The sequence below is a fragment of the Micromys minutus genome (assembly GCF_963924665.1).
Source record: "Micromys minutus genome assembly, chromosome: 17".
Lineage (NCBI taxonomy): Eukaryota > Metazoa > Chordata > Mammalia > Rodentia > Muridae > Micromys > Micromys minutus.
Window position 1 is genome coordinate 23,657,552 of NC_137952.1, and position 6,363 is coordinate 23,663,914.

The 6,363-nt window shown below is 38.7% G+C and overlaps 1 protein-coding gene across 3 annotated transcripts in view; it reads left to right on the top strand.

Moving 5' to 3' along the window:
- CDIN1 (CDAN1 interacting nuclease 1) overlaps positions 1–6,363 on the top strand; it is a 191,860-nt gene that overhangs the window by 64,467 nt on the left and 121,030 nt on the right. The gene's annotated exons all lie outside the window — the stretch shown is intronic.

The window sequence follows — 6,363 nt, forward strand, 5'->3', positions numbered from 1 at the left end:
CCATTATACAGGTTGGAAACTGAGTCTGCTGGAGGTTGTAAATAGAGCGATCACGATGGGTCTGGTAGTAGCAACATAGATGGTCTCTCACCGGCTGCCCTTTATTGCCCTGAAGAACAAAGCAGTTGAAGTAACTGCTGAGGAAGTGGTATCTGCTTAGAATTGTAAGTCTTCCTGCTATACTGCACAGACCTGGTGACATCATTAAAGATACTTCTACAAGAAGGAGAATGAATGTTCAGTACCTTCTGAAACTCAATTACTGATGCATTTATAAAGTAACCTTTATTATTAATAGGGAAATTGGCTTTATAACTTAAGTATATTGATTGCTTCTGAGCAGGATTACAATGTGATTAAAATTTTCACAGTTTCATTGGGGGAATCACTCCATTCTTATTCTAAACTGTGATTTTTTTGCCTGTTTCCTAATGATTTCCTCCCTTTGCTTTTCTTCCCACACCATTTAAAAATGGACAGTGTTGTTCAATGTGGTTTATATTGAAGATGGATACTGTGTAGTGTTTCTGTGTGTTTTAGGGGATACATTCTTCTACACAACATGTATTTTATTAATTTTCACCACCACTTTCCTTCCCCATGGAAGGTGAATTATGTTTTCTATAATGGGTTACTAATACATGATGTTAATCTTTGAGTAAACCTTAATTTTCAAATAAGCTGTTTGGATTACTGTGCCACCCTGTCAGTATGTAACGCACTCATGGTGTTGATGACTGGTGTGAAGAAGGAAGGGTAAGAAGTCAGCCATAGGCATTTGCATGCAGTTAGCTTTGAGTGATCTGGAAGTATTCACTGGTGTGGAACTCATATGTCCTTTTCACCACATAAATCAGGAGCTGTTAGGCTGTTGAATGTATTCTGGGTGCTATGTTAGGTACTGAGTTCGGTGAAAAGAGGAATGCATCTAACCAAAGAAGCTGATATGAGAAGCATACAATAACGATGAGTCCATCTTTGCCTTTGGAAGGTAAAGCATACTGACTAAGAAAATCAAAGGAGAGATTTATTCTGGTTTATACAACTACAGAGACTACATGGATTGAGGATGGCTGTTAAAACAGAGAACTACATGAACAAAGAAAAGGACTCATCTACTTACAACCAGTCCAGTTCAGTTTATTATAATCATTGAAGGTGAACAGATTCAGTTGTGGTGATATAAGACCACAGACAGAGGGTGGCCTCTTTGGGAAGAAGTGGGCTAGTAGGGGTGGGGGGAGGTAGCATGGAAGAAAATGGAGGGGTGAGTCTAATTAGAGTACATTGTCTACATATTTGAAGAATGTCATGAGACCCAATATTTGGTAAAGTAAATATGCACTAATAAAATAAAAATTAGTAAAAAAATAAAGTCTATCAAATACAGTTGAGAGAAAGTAATAATAGACATTAATAAATCAACTTTTCACTTATCTAAAAACACATTTGGAATTAGTTAATAAGAACTTGCAACATAATTTGGAATTAAACATGACATAAGGCTGTGTCTTGGCAGCAGTTAAGAACCAAGTAAGTTGAAGTGTGGAGGAATTTTAGGTGTTTTGAACAATACCAGCATATAACTGTCTCAGTGCCCTTAGCCAACGTCAGGTCTGCGCTAGAGTTTACAGTGGAAGTGTCACAAATATAAAGCCTATGGGCATCAGCAGACAGGTGTAGAAGCAAAGGACCCCAGGGTAATTCCAAGTTAAAAACCAAGAGTTGCTTTGAATAGGGAGAGGCAAAATCATACATCCCTTCCAGGCCTTTGAAGAGTTTTAGAGGCAATCTTATAGGATGGCTGCATAAGGTTAGACACTGAGGCTCTGAGAAGGATGGAAAGTTATGGTTCATTCATAGATAAAGTAGCTTTTCTAGGACTGTTTTATTAGTGTTAGAGGGTATCCTTCACTCTACCTGTGACCCACCAATTGATGTTAATCATCCAAACCTTTAACTATAAGATTGCTAATGACCGAATTTCCATTTGCATGATATGGGAAATTCTTCTGCCCTCTCATCGCTAGTAAGCAGTGACTGTGAGCAGTTACTACATGTTGTACATTGAAACAATGGAGACAGTACGTGGAACTTGTCAGAGTAGCTCTTTTCAGGGGGTGCTCCCAAGCCTTTGCAAACCAATTACACATTTATTAGGTTAGAAGTGTTGTCTTTCTGACAATTCATTTGAGTGATTTTCAGGTACCATGGGCATTAAGAAAGGGTTAATTGCAAGAACATGTATAGATTGTCAAAATGCCATGTCTTCTACGTCTCAAAAGTTACATAGTTTACTTTTTACAAGAAGTAAAGAGAAAATCATTTATCTTCATTGGTTTGAAAAGAAGTGTAAAGGCTCGTGCATAGCAAGTGTTAATATAATCATCATCCTGAAAGGCTTTACTCCAAACCACAGACTTGGAAGGTAGACCCCAACTGTGCACTATATGCAGTGTAGACAGGAGTTTGTAAACTTCTATTATCAGTGACCATGGGTACAAAGAACAGTTACTTGAAACCCCAAAATTATTCCTTGTGAGCACTAATGCTGCTATCGCAGTGAGCACTCTGTGAACCCTGCTAACTTTAGAAGACTTCTGTTGGCTGATGTTTCACCCTGCCCCACACCCTGCCTTTTGCCATTTTCATTTTTTTATACTTCCTAAAAAATGATTATTGTGCAAAAAGGTTGTGGGGTTGTTGGAAGATGATGATGAAAAGGTCCTTACGAAGGACTAAGATAACTGCAGGATTGATCCTCAGCCTGAGGAGACATAGGAATCAGGAGCTCATGATGGAGTGTTACCTGATCTAGATGGAAGTAACCCTCTACCCATTACAGCTTTTGTCCTAAGAAGGATCTAGGAGCAAAAAGCCACTCATACAGGTATGATGGTTACATGTGCTTGTTTTATAGCATTGCCTTGATTTCATGTGACTTTTTTTTTCTCCTTAAAGAAAGCAATTTGAAAATTTTATAATAAAGTGGGGGTTTTGTTGATTTTTAAAACCATGACCCACATTGATACAAAATGACACATAAGAAAACACCTTTCCTTGGTTAATATTTCTTACTTTCAGGTTTGGGAAAGAACACTGATTGGTGACACTTCTGGAAACTTTGAGTGTTTACTTAGGGGCTGGGCTATTTGGTTTTCTCCATTAGAACAGTCACTTGTTCCAGATGCCTTCTGTTTGTTTGAGGGAAGGGTCAGCTGGGCACCAAACTATGTCACTGCATTGCTGCTTTTTGGTTGTCCACTTTCAGTATCAGCTAATTTTATACACTTATTCACCACCAAACCCCAAAACTCCATGACAGACTTAGAGTGAGAAAAACAATGAACGCCATGCCCACGGGAAGCTCAAACTTGCACAGCTTCACCCAAGGCTGGGACCACATCACACTCCAGTTTCAGTGCCTCTGCGCATCTTTGCTTGGTAGTTACAAATCCAATAGACAGCTATAGTGCCTGACGCTTGCAGGGTAGGTATAACATACCAAGCACTTTCTAAGGACTGGGCCTATCTTGGCTATTTCATTGTCCAAATGATGTTATAAGGAAAGTAGAAGTATAATGTCTTTGAGGGTACTGTGTCCAGGACCTGAGTACTGAAGAGATGTGCCCACACCACACAGTGAGAGCTGATGATAGTTTCTTAGTGCCAGAGTGCCTCCGTATTCTGTGACAAGTTTTGGTGTTGTGGGAATGGCTGGTTAAGTAGTTTTAATGAGTCAGAAAGCTTGTAAGTTGATCCTCTAGTTAGCTAATGTCATTGCTTAGATGCAGACTCTTCAGATTTCCAAGTATACCCCAAAAGGAAGTCCTCCTCTTCTTTTTTTTAACCACTCTGACAGAGCTGTGTAATTCATTTACCTGTGTCACCCAGCACTATGTGTCTTTATAAAAAGGAGTCTTAACATATAAGTGCTTAACCTTTCCTTCTTAATGATGAGCTTTTAAATTGTTATTGTGCTTCCATAATTAGGTGTAAGGCCTAAAATGCTGTGTGTGTATAGCTATAAAAAGGAAGTAATGTGATCTAGGACTGACAGTACAGCTGTATCTAGGGGAAAAATCCTATGTAAGGTTGAAATTGAACGTGGGAACTGCAATTATCTAAAAGGAAGTCTATTACCTTATGATAAAACTGTCAAAATAATGATTTGGTGCTCCTACAAATTGTTCAGAGAATCAATAAAGCCAATATTTCGTCCCAGTTTGAGAATTTAGGAATTCTACTTTCTCCTAAGTCACAAGAGGATGCTAATATAGCTTAAGAAGAGATGGTTTTACTGGTTTTGTTCCTGCTTCATCTTATAACTCCTATGAGAGTAAATGTATTTGTTTGAGAAGCTTGGTGAACAAAATTCTTGGAAAACAGGCATAGTATTTATTTATTCAATAGTTCTGCATAGGACATATGCAAAAAGTGCCATATTGCTTTTCAGGAATGCAAAATACAGGATTTTGAGTAGAGTTTAGGTAATTTCTTCTGTGGTCACTGTTTTTCTGAGGTTTTGGTGTCTTGACCTTTGGACCATCATTGGTCTTTGATGTTATTGGATACAAACCAAAGAGAAAGACTATTTGAACTTGGGTAACTCAGGCCTACATGCTTCCCTGCTTTTTCTTGCAGATATGCCTGTCTATACAAGTGAACGTTTGTGTCTTCGTATAGGTTAACAGACTCATTCAAGACTCCTGCGTGCTGATTGGTGAACATAGATTCATGGTTGACCCTCTTAACTAAGTCATCTCTAGTTAGTTTTTCATTTTTGTTTTGTAACTTGGGACATTTCATATAACTAATGCAGAAGTACTTCTTGTTGGGATTAGCCTTTGTAGTCATGGCTCTTGACTTGGTACTCTATCCATAAATATCCACTGACATAGAGAGACGATTCCTTGATGGCCTGCCCACCATTTCCTTGTTTCTAGAATCCTGAAGCCTAGGAATTAATTTTAGGCAAGAAACATTGGCTACAATGCGGTAGTTAATGGGAGATGCTGGTCTTCTTTAGTTGAGCCACTCAAATATAGTAAAGACAGATGCTAATATTGTTGCTTCATAAAGACTAAAGCACTGTTTAAAGTGACTGTTCCTGGTGTAATAGAAGCTACAAGAGCTAGTAGATGGATATAAAGGCCCACGTCTACCTGCCCCTTTCCCTCTGTCACTTTCATGGGGGCTGAGATGATCAGTGGAAACCATGAACACATGAAGAAATTCTGGTCTTTAAAATCACCATATTTCTATTCTTGACTGGGATGCAGCTTAAAAACCTGCCCATTTAGTGCCCACATGCTGAGCTTTGCCTCCTGTAATATAACATTTTTCTTCTTTTTACTTAAGTCTCTTGCTTTGTTGCATTTCCCTTATAGCTGTTTCTGTTCAGTTTTCAAACCATTGATTCTTCCTTGGTTTGAAAACTAGATAATGTGTTTAAGAATATTCTTAAAATGACATTTTGTGTCTACCCATGCATGGGTGTAGACCAGGAAAGAACACTGAGGTTGTCATCTGAAATTTATTCTTGCCCTTTAATAGTACACAGTATCCCGCTTTGTAACCTGTCTGTAGTCACACCTGAAGTAAGCAGAAAAGAAGAGTCGCTGAATTATTTGTGAAATGTGTGAATGGGAACAGTAGGTAATGGTCTCATTGTGACACACAAAGCATCAGGTTGGCACTGCTTCCGAGAGAGTGTGTGCTGGGGATAAGGAAGGTTGTCCATGATACCTTTCACCAGCTGAGTCTTCTTGAAGTCATCAGCACATTGGCCATATTCTCCAGGGCTGCTCCCCTGCCTTTTGGCTTGGAAGGCAGATGATTGTATCTCTTGAAGTATGAAAGATAAAAGAACTGGAGAAAATGGGGATGACAGATGTGTGGCAAAGGGGTTGATTGTGTTTTCAGCATTTCCTGTCCAATTAGACATTCCGATGGCTATCATCAAGAAAACTGACAACAAATGCTGGCAGGAATGTGGGGAAAGAGAAACTCCTGTTCATTGCTGGTGAGGGTGCACATAGTATATCCATTAATGGAAATCAGTATGAAGGTTTCTGGGAAAAAAACTAAAATTAAAATTACTACATGATCCAGCTATATATTGGCAATTCTGGCCATCTACCCAAAGAACTGTAGGGGCAGCCACAGAGATAGCTGAACATCTGTGTTTATTGCTATTCAGGAGCAATGAAATGGAATCTACGTAGCTACCCATCTATAGATGAGTAGATAATAAAAATATGGTACAATATACAATGGAATTTTATCCAGCTGTTAAGAAAATTAGGAGAAACTCAAAGAGGAAAAAGGCATATCTCATATGCAGATCATAGTTTATATGTG